The sequence below is a fragment of the Eptatretus burgeri genome, chromosome 15 (assembly GCF_056783735.1).
Source record: "Eptatretus burgeri isolate ZD-2024b chromosome 15, Ebu_testis_v1, whole genome shotgun sequence".
In the NCBI taxonomy this organism is placed as follows: domain Eukaryota; kingdom Metazoa; phylum Chordata; class Myxini; order Myxiniformes; family Myxinidae; genus Eptatretus; species Eptatretus burgeri.
The window spans coordinates 56,143,315-56,161,456 of record NC_140975.1 but is presented as its reverse complement, the minus strand read 5'-3'; the positions used below and the strand labels follow the sequence as shown (position 1 = coordinate 56,161,456).

At 43.9% G+C, this 18,142-nt stretch overlaps 1 protein-coding gene across 4 annotated transcripts in view; it reads left to right on the top strand.

Annotated features, from left to right (window-relative positions):
* The first annotated feature begins 264 nt into the window (after positions 1-264).
* The window catches only part of LOC147012227 (uncharacterized), a 104,523-nt gene continuing 86,645 nt past the window's right edge, over positions 265-18,142 (top strand). Inside the window, exons 1-2 of one of the 4 annotated variants that reach the window (XM_085856097.1) lie at positions 266-4,818; positions 4,958-5,112. The gene's annotated coding sequence lies outside the window, so the exon portion shown is untranslated. Of the gene's footprint in view, positions 5,113-18,142 lie in introns of all 4 variants that reach the window. The other 3 variants (XM_085856096.1, XM_085856098.1, XM_085856095.1) reach the window with 3 other exon arrangements.

The following is an 18,142-nucleotide window of genomic DNA, read 5'->3' as shown; positions in this document are numbered from 1 at the left end:
CACCTGGTATTAATTCAACACCTGAGTGGGATTTGAACTCAGGATCCTCGGATCCCAAGCCCACCACCCTAATCATTAAGCCAACACCAGGCATAAATAAGCTCAGGTGGCATCAAAATGTGAAAACTTTGGAAGGATGATGGGGGGGGGGGTTGGGGGGCGGTGGTGAACATTTTTGCAGGCCACTGTAAGCTTCAAAATCTTCATCCATCCTTACATTATTCTGGTGGTTCCAAGAGTTTGTGGCCATTCTTAAATCACATGCAAAGAAGCATCATTTTTGCTGCACCAGTCCTATCAGGTCGTCCTCAGTACAGGTCCAAAGGCTTTAAGCTATGTTCAGTACAGTTTATAATAAGTAATAATTGTCATTTAATTTTGCTACAACAGAGCATTGAAGTTAAGAAAAACTTCTTCCCTAAGGAGACGTATACATGATCACTTTGCGTCTTAGTCAAAGTCTGCTTGTATCATCTCATGCAAAGTAATTGTATTCTCAGGTTAAGTTTTCTCTTTCCTGCTTGTTACAAAGTTGGTGTCACTGCTCACCTTCACTCTTTCATTCCTATTTTTCCCCACCTTTGGAACAAACCCCCACACTCTCTTCAATCCCGCTCTTCCTTCCAGGTCTTCAAAACAGCTGTTCAGTACAATCTCTTATCTCCCCCCATCAAAAACCACGATCTTTTCTACCCCCGCCAATCCACCACAAACCCACCTCCTTCAAATTCCCTGCTTTCCTTCCTGAAAGTCCCTGTCATGTAAGTAATTGAAAGTCCCAGTAGTGTCCATCTTAGCCTCCCCGTGTATCCCACCCCATCCCTCTCCCACCCATCTTATCTCCTGCTCCCTTTGTTATACATTCTCTGTGTTAGCTCTTATATGTGCCTCGACATTGTGTACAATTTTTTTTTGAAAATTATAGTTGTTAAGTCATAATACATTAGTTTGCTTTTAACACCTTTTATCCAATTCCAAAAAAAAATTGCAATTATACACCGACAAAGCAGAAAAATACCGTAAGTTTGGGAGTAACACATACATTGCAGCGTGCCCTTTTAAAAATATTTTTATATTTTGTACAATGGGTAACTTGGCGAAGATCATCGTCTTGCATTTGTAAAAATATGCGAGAGCTGTAAATCGCTGTCCTGAAATTTTTTGTGTGAGTGATTCCATTTGCTCAAGTAAAGTGTACGGTGCTCACATAGCCCACGTCACCGCTTCACCATTATAATTCAACATGCACAACAAACATGCACATTCTCTACCTCCATGGAAAAATTAGCTTGCAAATGCAAAAGTACCCACAATATTAATAACCAACTGCTCATGTGCAGTGGAAGTGGAAAAGGTGGGTTTTCTGTTCCGATTTTCACGAGCTTTCATTGGTGAAGATCAAGATACATGATTTTAACAATACGTTTCCCGAAACATCGGAAAACACATGAACACAAATAGGCTCCCAAGTGCCCGATCGGTCCATGGACCGGATTGATGTGTTACGCGGCCTTATCTGGCCCGCGGGCCGCATGTTTGACACCCATGGAATAGACACTGCCAGGAAGAAAACAATGGCAAACCACTTCTGTGCATGCCAAGAAAATAATAATGATCAGAAATCTAAGATATGGTGCCGGATGATGAGCACTCCATGTTTGAAAGCACCCAGATGGTTACTGGGAAGAGCAAAGTGTTTTGATGAGTAGGACTTTCCGTTATGATGGGACTGGATCAAACCCGCAAGGAAATCCAATCGCTGAGGTCAGCAGAACTGAAAATCGAATTCTGACCTCAAACGTTCACAAAATTTAAACATGGAATGTTAGATCATTGAATCAGGGAAAGTTAAATGTAATAAATTGAGAGATGGAGATGACAATAACTGAAATTTTTTGGAGAGAAGTGAACTTAGATGAACTGGTTTGGGGCAGTTTCAATCTGACGATTACAAAGAATTATTTTCCGGTCACAAAATGGAGTGGCAGTGATTTACAATAAGAACACGACAGGGTCAGTCCTGGGATACAGCCCAGTCAATGAAAGGTTAATAGCAGTGAGGTGCTAAGGACGGACATCTAGTGAACACCACAATCATTCAGATATGTGCTCCAACTTCTGCAGCAGATGAGCAAAATGTGGAGGAATTTTCTTGAAAGTTGTAGGAACTGGTAGAACAGGTGCTTAAAGGAGATATTTTCATTATTATGGTAGACTGGAAGCATAAATTGGAGAAGAAGAAGCATCAGGGATAACAGGAAAGCATGGAGTTGGTATCCAAAATGAGCCGGGGGAGCGAATGCTGGAGTTCTGTGTCGAGAATGAGCTCCTAATTACAAACACATGGTTGAAACAATGCAACATAGACTGTAGACATGGACTTCACCTGATGAGCAGCATAGAAATCAGATTCACTACATTCTAATCAATAGAAGATGGCGAAAGTCTAAGGATTGGGGTCCTGAAGAGAAGAACAGGAGAAGATCTCACAGAAGAAACACAGGTGAAATAAAGATGGAAGGACTAGATGAAAACCCTATACAAATGAGAGAGCAATATGATGGTAACGTTCGAAGATAGAAGATGAGCAAAAACCAATAGTGATAGATAGAATTTGAGGAATGTAAATCCCTGAAAAGTACCAGATGTCCTGGTACCAGAAGTACCAAAAGCCCTTATAAATGGAAAAGTACCAGATGCTGATTAAATTCCAATCAAACTCTTTAAGGTACGTAGTTTGGGAGGAAACAATCAGACTTTTAACATCTACCTGTACACAGATATGGAGTAGGATTGTACGGCCCAAAAGGTGAAAGCAGTTCGTTTACATACCATTGCCAAATAAAGGGTATGCAAGAGAATGTTAAAATAACCGTGTCATTGTTTTGACTTCACAAGTTAGCAAGACATTTCTAAAGATAATTTCACACAGAATCAAACATTTCATTAAACGAGAAATTTTCATGGTATCCATCACCGCATGTGTCCTAAAAAAAAAACTTCGCTCTGCTGCTCATACATCTCTCCCATTTTCACCCCGTCATTTACCGAGGTCATCTTCCATCTTCTTGGAAGCCAGCCAACATCACTGCATCACATAAAAAGGTGGAAGAACTGATCCTTTCAACTACAGACCTATCAGCTTACTTCCAATCATCACCATGATCATGGAATCCATCATCGCAGTTGATAGGAAATCATTCCTTTTCTCTGGTAGCTTCATCTCAGATCACCAATTCGGATTCAGACCAGGTCACTCCGCTTTGGACATGCCTTTTCTCCTCTCCCAACAATGGATGGAGGCCCTCAATATCAGACATGAGATAAGGGCTATCTCTTGAGACATATATTGAGCTTTCGGTACAGTCTGGCATCCTGCCTTGCTCTTCAAACTCTCTGCCTATGGCATCCAATTGCAACTTCACACCTGGTTTGCTGACCTCCTCTACTCTCATAGCCAATGTGTGGCTCTCAATGGAATCCTTTCATCTCTTCTCCCTGTCAAGGCTGGAGTCGCCCAAAACAGTGTTCTGAGCCCAGTCCTATTCCTAATGTTCATCGACATTCTCTCTGACTCTCAAAAATCCCCTTTATCTCTTTGCTGATGATTCCGCTCTATGTCGTGGAATTCTTCATCCTTTACATTGGCAGGCAGCAAGCAGCCTCTTCCCTTTCTTCAGACTTTGATAGAATCACAAGCTGGTCAAACACTTGGAATGTCATTCAATCATGGCATATCTCACACTCTCACTCTCTCTCCCCCAAAAAGGGCCATCTGGCAAACCCTCCCATATACTTTCTAAACAATCCTCTTGAGGAAGTTCATTTACTCAAACTTCCTAATTTCTTTACTAGCTATGATCTTTCTTGGGCAAAACACATTTCAAAGTTGGCCTCCAAAGCCAGTCGCTGACTGGGCATCCCCTGTCATACAGTCATTCTTCCTTGTTACACCTGGACGCGTATCCACCTCCATGGCACTTCATCCACAGCTTGATGGAGAACTGCTCCCACCTCTAGGCTGGTGCCCCTGCCTCACACCTTGCTCAGCTTGAAGCTGTAGAAACCAAGGCCTTTCAGATCATTGGAATCTCCCGCAATAAAGCTGAGTCCATGGGCCTATCACCTTCCCATTGTAGAAAGGTCGGTGATCTCTCTGTCTTTTACCACCTCCTTTCTGGTCTTGCAACCCCTGTTCTTTCTGTACCTTGCCCACCCCCACCAAGTTTCTGCAGCGTGCATGTGGCCCGCCATCATCCCCCTTCTGGTGAACCTCCCAAAATCCACAATCACTGCTCACCTCCACTCATTCATTCCTATTTTCCCCACCTGTGGAATCAACTTCTACATTCTCTTCAATCTCATTGTTCACTTTAGGTCTTCAAGACAGCTGTTTACCCCCATCTCAGCTCATCTCCCATCCAAAACAACAATCTTTTTTACCCTCATTAACCCCCACCCACCCCAAGCCCACCTTCTTGCAATTTCCATTTTTATTTCCAAAGAGTTTGCTTCTGTATCCATCTTGTCCACCCCATGTGTCTTTCTCAACATCTATTTCCTCCACACATCCCTTATTTGTCAAAATTTCCCTCTATTTTGTCCTTCAACCTGACTGTTGGTGTTTGCCCCCCTCTTTGTCCTGTTGCATCCTGATCTGTTTAGTTCTAGCTCCTCCACAATCGTTGACTATGGAAACAAAAAAGGCGTGTTCTGTTCATGTGGGCTTGCAGAGAGAGAGAGAGAGACTGAGACTGAGACTGAGAGACACACAACATAGTTTCTGCCTTTTGACTTTCAAGATTCCATTGTTCAAAGGTAAGACTGGATTTTAAAGCAGGGAAATGAGGAGCAAAGGGTTAATGTGCTGTGACGTTTCCATACAGCTGCTTTGCCAAGTGCAGCTTTCCCTCCCCCAGACTGTCAACCCGTTTCCCACGGCTAGCTGCCCTGGCAGGATTTCTCCACTCTACTGCGAGCTGCACCTACTGGATGGCTGTCCTGCCTGGATAGCTTCCTCCACTGGATCACACCCATAGCTGGATTGCGACCTGGTTTACTCACTGCTGGCTGTTTTATCGTGCACATGCCGCTCACTCCACCAATCTTCTGGTAGGTCATGCAGATCATTTCTGAACTGCTTCAGTTCATTGGTTTTGTCTGATATATTGTACAATTGCTTGCAGAACTCTGCAATGAGATGTGCTCGATACTATTGGTTTGAATGAAGAAGGGTGAAATGTAATGAGACAATCAAACTGGTAAAACGTAATGAATGAAATGTAACAACAAAATGGATGGCATGCAAATATCTTATATGAGGGTTTTGAGGGTGTTAGCAATATTCACTACCAATTTTATTTATTTATTTATTTTTTACTTTTCTTACCAATTTTGTTTCGCATTGCCTATCCTTAAAATTTTTTTTTTTGCTTATGCAATATCATATGTGGTATCTGCCCTGGATGGAACACAATTGGGACCAGTATTCCAGAATATATGAGGATCAAAGGTCCGACCGAATGAGAAAGGGCTATTTTAGTGGATAAATATCAAACAAGTACTGAAAGAACAGAGACAGTTATCAGTGCCTTTGAATAGCTTACGTTAAAAATTTATTGACGCTGTATAAATGCTGTGGATTATTATTATTAATTATTATTATTATTGTTATTATTATGTTGGGCTGTTTGAAGATTGATTGTCAGAGCGTGTTGGCATCGGTAAACTAAAAGCAGATGCTGGCAAGTATTTAGTGACAAATAGAAAAGGACATTTGGATAAATTTCTACGATAGCCTCTGTCAAATCATCGACCTACTTTAAATGTAGAGCAGCATTAAATTGCACATAAACTTACACCAATCTGTACCAAAATGCTGCGAAAAAACATGCAACAAATTAACTACTTGATTGAAGACCATCACATAATACATTAATTTGTTGTATTAATTAGAAATCCAGGGCAGATCAGAGTAATAAGGATCTCTTAGAGATACTGCATTCCTAATTCCAATCTATCCCAGGCTAGGTGAGCTAATTCAGTGGCTTTTTCTTCACAAGAGACAAAATGAAGTGTTAATTTTTATTCATGGTCTAAACCTCGTCCAAGGAGCTGTAATACCGATCACATACACACGTGCAAACAAAGACGCGAGACAACGCCGGACTTGAGGAAAACAAACGGTCGTTGACCTTGGAGGACGTGACATTACTTGCCGGGGTACTTTGTGTACCGGAGATGCCATATTGTGATGTCGCATTTCTCTCTGCAGTCAGTGGGGACAATTGAGGAGAACTCTCCCATCCCAGCCCCTCCAAATCTCATTGGGATGCCAACCCATAGAGTTTATCCAAGCTCGATTCTCTAAATGCTGATCAGAGTGTTGCATCAGGAAGCATCACATGACAATTGTAACAGGGTCAGAATCAAACAGCCGACCTCCCAGAACAGCCATTATGCCACAGTGTCTGGTGAATGTCATTAAAGTTTCCAAAAATATCTTTAAATTATTTTATGGCCACAAATGTATTGCAGTCCGTATTTCCTAAAGGTCCGTATTACCATGTTCTCCTTCACTGCTATTCTAGTGTAACTAAATGTGGAGATTGGATGATTGAGGAATGGATGAAAGTATCCAATTCGGTGTAGTTCCCATTTTTTCCCCCTGAATTGTAAACCTTGAATTTCCTTTTAAAATGAAAAGAAAACAAAAAAAACACGAATCACTCAACCTTTCTTAAATGCTGACATCTGTTCAAGCTATCACTGGCAACACACCTGTATAATACGGTTACCCTGGTCAAGGTGCAATGGACAGAGAAAAAGGTATTCCTATACATGGACCACCTTGTGATGTCTATCCTTGTCCATGAAGATTTTACAAACGAGACTATTTATTCAGCCATACTTGACTATCTTGTACACTCAGCATTGCTGTGGTGATGGATTTATATACATATATATCTTTGGAGATGATTATTTACCTTGCCAGCATCTCAGAATTATGCTGAAGTGGTTTGAAGAGCATCACAGAGCATGATGCAATCTCCCATGGCAGACGCCACCCCCAAATTTCATGATGATTGAGTGGATCAGAGGATACTGTAGCTTTTTTTCTTCTTCTATCGATTAGGTAGACAATAAAACTCTAATAAAAACGGTCAGGCAGCGTGAGAATGATAGAGTGGAGTGGTGGGAGGGAAGACGTGGTTGGGAAGATCAATCAAGAGCGCAGAAGATAAAGTTCAGGAAGGACAAAATGCAAAAGCACAGCAAATAAAAATGCTTTCTTTGAGAACACAATACGTGGACATTTCTGATGGATATGCACATTATACATTGCCTGTACATCTATCTTTAAACAATTATTTTGATTGACAGTGCGAGATGAAGGAAAGTATTCTGTCTGGAGAGATATCAAGTCCCGTGAAAAGGACGTGGAACATTAATGAGCTTTCGGGTTTTGGGTGAAAAGAAAGTGTTCCCTGCGGGAGGAGAAAAGAAAGGAAAGAGGAGGGAGGGTGTGAGTGAGGTGACACTTGAGGGATTAACGAATTATGGATGATGGGATAAACAGATGAATCCTCATTGTTTGCATCAGGCAAGGAACAATGGTGAATTAAGATAAAAAAAAATAAAAGGAAACTGACAGATCATTGAGAATGAGATTAACAAAGATGATCAAAATGTATCTGGTGAGGATAGATGAAGCTTTGGCTTAGGAAGAAAGAGAAGGAGGGGGGAGGGAGGGATGGAGAGTGTCCAGGGTTTGCTGTGTTGCTGGAAAAGTATGTGTGTGAGAGAGAAAATATTGTATTGCAGAATGGGGAAGGAGAGATTTGTAAAGTGTGTTGAGGTGAAGATTATGAAGTAATGAGGCATTCAGAACAAAAACAAGAAGTTGTAAGCAAAGTGCAGGAATGTGTCTACGGGAGGTTTTTAAAGTGGGCTTCCTTCGCATTGCGGAGAATCAAGGTGATGGGAGAAAGAAGATAAAGACATCAGAACAGCACCTTGTATGTACCTTACTTTTATGTGACTATAATTTGTGACTGTGACTAATTTACTGCCCAAGTGACAAATTACCTCTGCCACCGAAGGGGGGAGAAAGTGGGAGGGCTGAATTGACAACATTTGAATTGGGAGGAGATGTGAGGAGTGGAAGGGGGAATGGATGTATGGATAATCTGTATGGATAACAGATGTATTATCTGTATGGATAACAGAGCTGACTGTTTGCCTACATAATAAATAAATGGTCCGTTATTGTTTGTTTGTTTGTTTGTTTTTTATTCCTCCGATTAAACAAAAATGATCGTAGGAATGGAAGGATAGCTCGGTGAAAGGATGTTCCCCAACTTAAAAATTCCGTTCAGGTGCAGCTCCAGTAGGGGGAACTGCATCTCGAAGTACGGCGACCTTTGGATGTGGACATAAAATTGTTTCAAGACATTCAAGAACATTCTGTCGCTGACAGATGCATATTCACGTAATTTCAGTATTTATGACATTTTCAACACAGAGTGGCCATCATCAGGGACGACTCAGACCATACGTGATTACAGATATTGATCCCCTACCTGGGGTGTAGACAAACACAGACAACATAGCTGTGCAATATATGACGATGAGACAAAGCTTTCTCATCGCACACAGGTCGGTGGTCTCTGTCTTCTACCATCTCCTTTCTGGTCTTGCACCCTCTGTCCTTTCCAAGCTTTGTCCCCCACCCGTGTTTCTGCAGGGCGCACAAGGTGTGCTTACAAACCCAATCTGTTGAAACTCCCAAAATCCAGGATCACTCCTCACTCACCTCCATTCATTCATTCCTCTTCTTGCCTGTGGAATCAACTTCCACATCATCTTCAATCTCATTATTCCCTCCAGGTCTTCAAGAAAGCTGTTCATCACCATCTCAGATCATCCCCAATCGAAAATCATGATCTTTTCCACCTCTATTAACCCTTTCTCAGCCCACCTCTTTCCAGGTATCTCGTTCTTCCTTCCTGAGAGTTTGCTTCTGTTTCCATCTTGGCCACTCGTGTGTCCTTCCCTACATCCCATATTTCTGCAGGTCTCCCTCTGTTTTGTTCTTCAACCCTGCTGTTGGTGTGCACCCCTAACCCCCTCCCTCTGTGCTGTTCTTTTTGTTCGGTTGCATTCTGATCCATTCTATGTTGTAGCTCTTTCACGAGCCTCGACCTTGTATATAAAGAAAATCTAAAGCTATTGATGAATCTCGCAACAGCATAGGGATGATGACTTTGCAGCTGCTGCATATTGCAGCAAGCTGCAGCATTTTGTGACGAAACAATGACACGAATATTGCCATGATTTGTGATACCACTCAGGTATCATAGCTGTAGCCCCTCCAATTTAAACGAGTCTCAAGTTACAAAATAGCTCAATGATGGTGTGCACACCTTTGATCTCCCACATCTTTGATCTCTCGAGTCTGGGTTCGATTTTCAACCACATTATAAACTGGTCACCCTGGTGTTTACCGGCCAGCGAGTTGTATATCAATGAGTATGCCATTATTTTGAGGGCACGTAAAGCTGGCTGCCTCGTCTGCTTGCATTTGTTTGCGGATGTTTGAACATCACAGAATAGGACATTGAATTTTATTTCTCTGTTTAAATTATGAATTCCTCCCCCTTAGAGTATATATGGGTATGCAAACGAATCTCAACATCGGTGTATAGTAAAGATGGTACTTGCACCATTGTAAGTGATGTACAAACAGCTATGTGCTGTACATGGAAGAGAATCACACTCGCTTCTAAGCTGTCGAGCCTGGGTTCGAATCCCGACCCAGCTATAAACTGTCATCCCGGTGTTTCGCAGACATCCCTCGGATGGATGTTAAACTGGGCGTCTTGTCTGTCGGCATTTGTTGGTGGACGTTAAACGCCCCACAGTGTCCTTTGTGAAGAGTAAGTGAGCTATTGCCGGCACTCTGAACAAATAGCAAATTCCTGCTCTCAGTACTGTTGGGAAGGCAAGAGGAAATCACCCAGTATAACATTTCTTTTGAATACATAATCATGGCTCGTGGAAGAGCTAGAACACAGAACGGATCATGATGTAACAGAGCAAAATTACCGGCAATATAGAAGAGGGGAAATGCCAGCAGCAGGGCCGTGGGAGAAAATAGATGGAGACGGACAAACAAGGGATCCGGATAATGATGAGGGGTAGAGGAGAACGCAAGAGGTGGACAACATGGTTACAGAAGCAATTATTTTAGGAGGGGAGGGTGGGGGTGGTTTAACGATGGAGAAAATATCATGGTTTTAGTTGGGGGATGATCTGAGATGATGGTGAATAGCTGTCTTGAAGACCTAGAGGGAAGAATGAGATTGAAGAGACTGTGAAAGTTGGTTCAACAGGTGGGAAAAACAGAGGAACGAATGAGGGGAGGTTAGCCATGATTCTGGATTTTGGGAGCTTCATGAGCTAGTGAACCATATGCGTCCTGCAGATACTTGGGGGGGGGGGGGACAAAGCACGTTGGGGGAAGAGGGTGCAAGACCAGAAAGGAGGTGAAGAAGATAGAGATACAACTTGTCTGTGATGGCAAAGTGATAGGCCCATAGACTCTCCTTCATTATGAGAGACTCCATTGATCTTTGAAGGCTTGGTTTCCATGGCGTGAATCTGAGAAAGACGCCAAACCCAGAAGGGAGAGCAGTATTCCATTAATCTGCAGATGAAGACCTTGTCGGTGGATAGGTCAGGTGTGCCAATGAAAAACTTTGCACGATGGATGATGCCCAGTTGGCGACTGGCTTTGGAGGCCAACTTTGAAATGTGGTTTGCCCAATACATATCAAGGCTGAGAGCGAGACCCAAGAGTTTGAATGACTGGACTTCTTCAAAAGGGTTGTTGAGAAAGTAAATAAGAGGGTTTCCCTGTAGGTGCTTTTGGAAAAAGAGAGAGTGAGAGAGTGGGATTTCTCAGGATTAAAAGACATATTCCAAGTGTTTGACCAGCTTGTGATTTTGTCAAGGTCTGAAGAATCGGAAGAGGCTGCTGCCTCTCTATCTGAAGGATGAGGGATGTCCCGACAGAGGGTGGAGTCATTAGCAAAGAGATAGAGGATTTTCCAGAGATTCAGAGAGATCATTTCTGAAGATCAGGAATAGGACTGGGCCCAGAACACTGCGTTGGGGCACTCCAGCCTTGATATTCTCCTCTCCATGAAATGAAGTCTCCACAGGAGAAAAGATGAAAGCCGTGGATGAAAAGAGTAAATACTCTACACTACAATTAGGATAAGCACGTGGAAAATCGTGTGTACAAATGCTAAACACAATGGAGTTCATGGTAGCAAAAACAAAAAACCATGAAATCCATAAAGTCTGCGAAGTGTCCCCAATGTATTTCCATGTGATTATCAAATTGCCAGCCTATGTTCGGAATCTGAGATCCGGAATCTCCATGAACGTACGACAGCACACGTCAGAGTGGACGCCGACTTATCACCTTTCCCCACATCTTCTGGAGTTTGTCAGGGTTGCGTCCTTGCTCCCTCCCTCTTCTGCTGCACCATGGACTGGATTATGCCAAGGTGTGCAGACAAGCTTGGAATCAATGTCGGTCGAGAAATAATAACCAATCTTCTCCATGCAGATGATGCTGCCCTATTTGTGAGAGACCCTGTTTACTGGCCAGATGTGTTCAACTGCTTTTAATCAGTTGCCAAAAGCTTAGTCCTTAAGCCTTCATGGCAAAAAACGAAAGTACAGAATGTTGCCATTGATCCTTCTCCCCTGCCAGTGCCTATCTCTCGTGTGGTCGTCGAGTCAGTAGACCATTTCACCTATCTGGGCTCCAACATTCATTCATCTGAATACTGGAGCCCTGATGTGCAGAGATGAATCGGCATGGCTGGCTCTGTCATGGGGCAACTAGACGCTGTCAGTAAACAGCACCGGCTTAGTTTACCATCAAAGCTCCGCATTTACAAAATATGTGTCCTACTTGTTCTCCTCTATAGTGGTGAGACATGGACTCTTTTGAAAAAGGACCAAGACCTTTACAAGCTTTCCACATGCGATGTCAACATCACATCTTTGGGATACGATGGTATGACCAAGTTTCAAACAGGACTATTCGTGAGATTACTAGACTAGGCTCCATCACACTCGATGTTGCAAGGAGATGCTATTCTCTGTTTGGACACATCTGTTGTTTAAATGAGCATGTACTGGCTCATATTTCCTTGGAATTTGCCACGAATCTTTACTATGGCCACCGACCCGATCCAACCTGGTGCCATCCGCGAGGACGCCCAAGACTTTCTTGGTTACGCCAGTGTGTCAATGAGTTTGGCCTTCGCCCCACGTGAATGTTGGCAGAAGGCGGAAGACCGACAGTTATGGGGGTCACTACGTCCCTTTGTTGGGCATGCATATTAGCAGTAGTGGTAGTAGTAGTAGTAGTAGTAGTAGTAGTAGTAGTAGTAGTAGCCTATATTGCCTCAACACATATGTTGAAGACTTTGTGGAATGATCTGAGGTTGCCTTCAGTCGTATTTGCCTTCCAAGAGGATAACGCAAGTTGTTCCAAGGCAACGGTCTCACCACAGGATTCAGTGTGCCATGGGTAGGAAGATGGGTATGATAACCGAAGATGAGATGCAATGATTGTGTGCATAACGGAGAGCAGGTTTCTGTGGCAGAATTCCAAGGCGATTTCACATCAGGAACAGGTAAATCTCGTTCACCAGTCTTGAAGAGTGATGGCTGCTTGCAGTCCCTGCCAGTTTGCTTCAGTGAATTCCCAGACTCGATGGTGCTTTTGCAGGTCTCTGAGAATAGCCAGAGAGATGTTGATCTTCACATGCACATGATCAGATGAACCTAATGGGGCAGAGGTAGAGCAAGATACATTGGTGGGGAAGTTGGTCATCACCAAATAGAAGAAAGGAGGATTTGCCATTGACAGAAACCTGGATAAAAAGGTTTACAGATTGAGTCAGTCCCATGAAGTCACATAAATCATTTGCAGAAGTGCCCTGGCTAGTGAGAGAGGTACCAACACATATGAAATTTGCAGTGACAATTGAAATCACAACATATGAGGAAGAGAGAGTTGAGATATGCCTGGTATTGGTTTAATGATTCGGGAGGTGGGCTTGGGATCCAAGGATCCTGAGTAAAAATCCCTCAGCTGATGAATTAATACCAGGTGGGGTTGGTTGACTCTGTCTGTCATTTTATTCTCTCCCGATTACCTTCAATTCCTATTTCCCCACTTTCCCAATGCCCCATCCCTCCCAACTAAACACTGTTTCTTGTCTTAAATTCAAATTCAAAAGAAAAAAAAAACACAAACAACTACCTTTCTCCCTGCATACCCGTGAGTCCCGATGCTTCTTCTTCTTTCTTCTTTTTCGTCTTCTTCTTCTTATTATTTTCCTTCCTCCTGCTGGCACACCATCTTTCTTCTACTTGAGCTGACCCACTCTCACCATTACCTTTAGGATTTCTTCCTACAACCGTCCATTCCTGAATCTTACCTATTCTTCAAAAATCCAACCAAAAATAATCATCTTCCTTGCATCCTTTCTATCTATGCACCTCCTGTAACCACGTGTCTCTACTCTTCCTGATACTTTTCATCGACCCAGCAGCTTCACTCTGCATTTACAGTTCCAAATTCACTATACACCTCCACGATTTTACTTCAACCTTCCCTTTTCCGAATGTTATGCAATCCTTATTTAAAATAAATAAATAAATAAATTCACTTTTGACAATACACCTCCCATACCCACGTGCTTCCCCAGTAACCACGTAATATGTTTCCACCCACTGCGTTTACCGATCCAAATTCACCATTCACCTCACGATTTTTTTCTACAACCTTTCCATGACCTAATCTGATGAAAACTCTCTCTCTCAAAAGATGAAAATATATATATATATATATATATATATATATATTATAATAATAATAATAATAATAATAACGATCTCTTATAATGCTTCATCTTCCTCTTTCACGTGTGGTCCTCATTACTGTATCATAATGCACTACTCTTTTTCTATTTCAACAGATTGCTTTCAATTCGACCTTTCCTTCATACCTTGCCTAAAAAATCCAACTGTAATAGCGTTTCTTCTCTCCATTCTCTGAATTCGCCTTTATTGCATCCATCAAGAAATGTCTTTAATCGTATTTCTGACCTAAAAATAAAAAAAACCCAGTTTGCAATGAATGTTCGCTTTCCATCAACCATTATTTTTTTCGAACTTCAGTGCCAACTCACCCCTCTCACCCCTCCCTCTCAAAGCAACCATCACACTCTTCTCCCTCCAAGCCTCCCTCTCACCTTTCTCAAAAACTTCCCCCTCACCTTTCTCCCTCAACTCTCCCCACTCACCCGTCTCCCACCATTCACCCCCCTCACACATCCCTCTCAAAGTTGCCCCACTCACATCCACAAAGCTGCATCCTTCCCCTGCCATCTCACCTCCATCTCATCACTCCACCTCCTCAAATCCTCAAGTGCCTTCTGCCCCCTCTTGACCCCTCTCCCCCAGCACCACAGAGCCTTTTCTCCTCCTCATCCGGCCCCCTTCCCCAGCTATTCTGCAATCCCCCATACTCATTAAACAACTCTTCTTACCTCCCCCCCTCCTCCCTTGTCCTCGCCTCCCCCTCCCCTGCCATCCCCTGCACGCAAAGCTTCCTCCCCTCCCTCTTCAATAACAGTGTAGACCTCAAATATCTGGGGCCTTTGCTCAAACCTTACAGATCTTTCCATACAGGTTGCCACTGACAAAGCAGACATAATCTGCCTAACAAACTTTCCTCCTTCAAGACGTCTCTGACTCCCAAGTATCTCTCCCTGGTTACTCCCTCCCTGGTATAACAGACCTGAGCCTCGTCCTGGTGGAGGAGTTGCTTTCTTCATCAAAGACTCGATTCCTCACTCTCCATGCACTGCCCTCATTCCCCGACACCCCCAGGAATACCTTTGGCTACGGCTTCCCCTCCACTCCCACCTCCTGTTTATATGTGTACTGTACCGTCCACCTAACAGCGATGACTCCATTTACACCTCTCTATCCGAAAACATGGACCAACTTCAATCTTCTCATCCGAACTCTCTCTTCCTCATATGTGGTGACTTCAATTGTCATGATGCCAGTTGGCTAGGTGTGGGTACCTCTCTCAGTTGGCTCGGTGTGGGGAAAATATCTGCTGCTCTTCCTCCGCTCCAATCGGTTCTTCTGACCACGTCCTTGTCAAAGTGGACATCTCTCTGGCTGTTATCAGAGAACTACCTCAGCGCCATCGAGTCTGGCATTTCACTCAAGCCGACTGGCAGGGTCTCCAGCAGCCATCAAACTTATAGACTGGTCTCCCATCGCTACTTTCTCCAACATCAAATCATCCTGGGAATTCTTTCAAAGAAAGTTGCTCTCCTTACTGCACAGATTTATCCCCTCTCATCTTCAGTTGTCCTACCCTTCCTCCCACCCTTGGTTCACTGAAGCTTGTGGCAAGGCAGTTGTCCTGAAACAATGAGCCTTTGCCTCATGGATAGCAAACCCAACTGAGGGTAATCTCAGTTCCTTCCATAAAGCTCAGAACAAGTGTGTATCTACCCTCAGGAGAGCCAGAAAACAACATCTTTCTAATCTCAAGTCTGAACTCTCAAACCTCTCTCCCTCCTCCAAATCCTGGTGGCATCTAATCAAATCTGTTTCTGGTGTATGTTCCCCCTCCACCCCCTCCCTTATCTCAAATGGCTGCACTGCTGATACCGCACGTGAAAAAGCTGAATGCCTAAACTCGGTGTTTGCATCAAAATTTTGTGTCTGAAACCCATGGCTTTCTGTACCCACCTTACTCAGTCGCACCCAACTGTTCCTGGACTCTGTGTCCTTTTCTCCTGACAAGGTGGAGAGCTTGCTGTCAAACCTCGACTCAGATTCTGCAAGCGGTTCAGATGGCATCAGCCCACGTGTCCTAAACCTTGCTCCTCTGCTCTTGCTCACCCTCTGTCTGTTCTATTCACCCTCTCATTTGCTCAAAGTCATCTGACATCTGCTTGGAAATCAGCAAACATTACTGCCCTGCATAAAAAGGTGCAAAAACAGATCCCTGCAACGACAGACCAATCAGCCTTCTCCCAATCATCCACAAGGTTATGGAATCCATCATCGCTTCAGACATTAAATCCTTCTTCTTCTCCAATGGCTTGATTTCCGATCATCAATTTGGTTTCAGACCCGGTCACTCGACGCTGGATATGCTGCTTCTGCTCTCCCAACAATGGATGGAGGTCCTCAATCTCAGACATGAAATCAGAGCCAAATCCCTCGACATACCGCATGCTTTTGACACGGTCTGGCCCTGCTCACCAAACTCTCTTCATTTTGTATCCAAGGCCATCACCACTCATGGCTCGCAGATTTCTCTCCTGTCGCAGTCAACGTGTGGCCCGAAATGGAGTTCTTTCATCCCCTCTTCCTGTCCAGGCTGAAGTTCCTCAAGGCAGCGTTCTGGGCCCTGTTCTTTTCTCGTTTTCATCATTGATCTCTCTGACTCTCTGAGAAATCCTCTTTATCTCTTTGCTGATGACTCCACCCTCTGCCGTACCATCTGTAATCCCTCAGACCGGTAAGCAGCAACTTCTTCGCTCACTGCACATCTCGATAAAATCACAAACTGGTCCAACACGTGGAACATGTCTTTCAATTCGGACAAATCTCACACTCTCACTTTGTCTCTCCGAAAGGACTGTTGGGAACCCACCCCCCCCGCCCATCTACTTTCTCAACAATCCTCTGGAAGAAGTCCTTTCTTTCAAGCTTCTGGGTCTCACTATCTGCCATGATCTTTCCTGGGAAAACCACATTTCCAACCTAGCCTCCAAAGCCAGTCGCTGACTGGGAATCCTCTGTCGTGCAAAGTCCTTCCTTGGCCCACCTGAGCTCCTGACTACATAAAAAGCTTTCGTCCGCACCCTGATGGAGTACTGCTCTCTCCTCTTGGCTGGTGCTCCTGCCTCCCACCTTTCTCAGCTTCACGCTGTGGAAACCAAGGCATTTCGGATCATTAGCATCTCCTGCGATGAGGCTGAGTCTTTGGGCCTCTCACTCTCTCACCGCAGGCAGGTCGGTGGTCTTTATGTCTTCCATCGTCTCTTCTCCGATCTCGCACCCCCCTGCTCTGTCAGCGATTTGTCCCCACCATATTTCCGCAGGGCACTCAAGGTCCTCCAACAACCCCCTTCTGGTAAAACTACCAAAATCTCGAATCACTGCTCACCTTCACTCTTTCATTCCTCTTTTTCCCCACCTTTGGAATAAACTCCCTCACTCTGTTCAATCCCATTCTTCCCTCCAGGTCTTCAAAACAGCTGTTCACCACCACCTCTTACCCCCATCCAAATCCTCGATCTTTTCTACCCCTTTTAATCCACCCCAAACACACCTCCTTCAAATTCCCTGCTTTCCTTCCTGAAAATTCCTGTAATATCCATTTTGTATACCCCGTGTTTTGTATACCGCATCCCTCTTGCTTCCACAGATCTCCTAATGTCTCTGTTCCCCACTGTTTTGTCCTTCCCACTCCCGCCCCTCTTTACTCATGCCCCCCTCACTATGCATTGTGTGTTAGCTCTCATATGAGCCTCGACAAAGTATACAAATAAAAAAAATAAAAAAATCCTTTCGAGGTCGGCAAAAATGAGTGCCAGCATGCTGGTATACTGTATCAGAGTGGCGACCCGTCCAGGATTGTGTCCAATAGTCAAGGAAACTGCTTAGGCAGCACCAACGCCAACGAGTATGGTCTCAATGGATGGATGGATGGAGAGTTGAGATGAGTGGTTAAAAGTTGGTCCATGTCATCTGAGAGAGAAATGTCGATGGAGTCATCACTGTTGGGAGGACGGTACAATACACAGACAAACATGAGGTAGGAGCAGAGTGGAAGTCGCAGCCAGAGGTACTCCTGGGGTTTGGGCAGTGTAAGAGCAGTACACAGAGAGTACACCATTACTCAGGAAGAGTAGTACACCCTTGCTCAGGAAGCCGCTTTGGTGGCACCGAAACTCTATGAAGAGTATGGTGCATGAGAGAGAGAGAGAGAGAGAGAGAGAGAGAGAGAGAG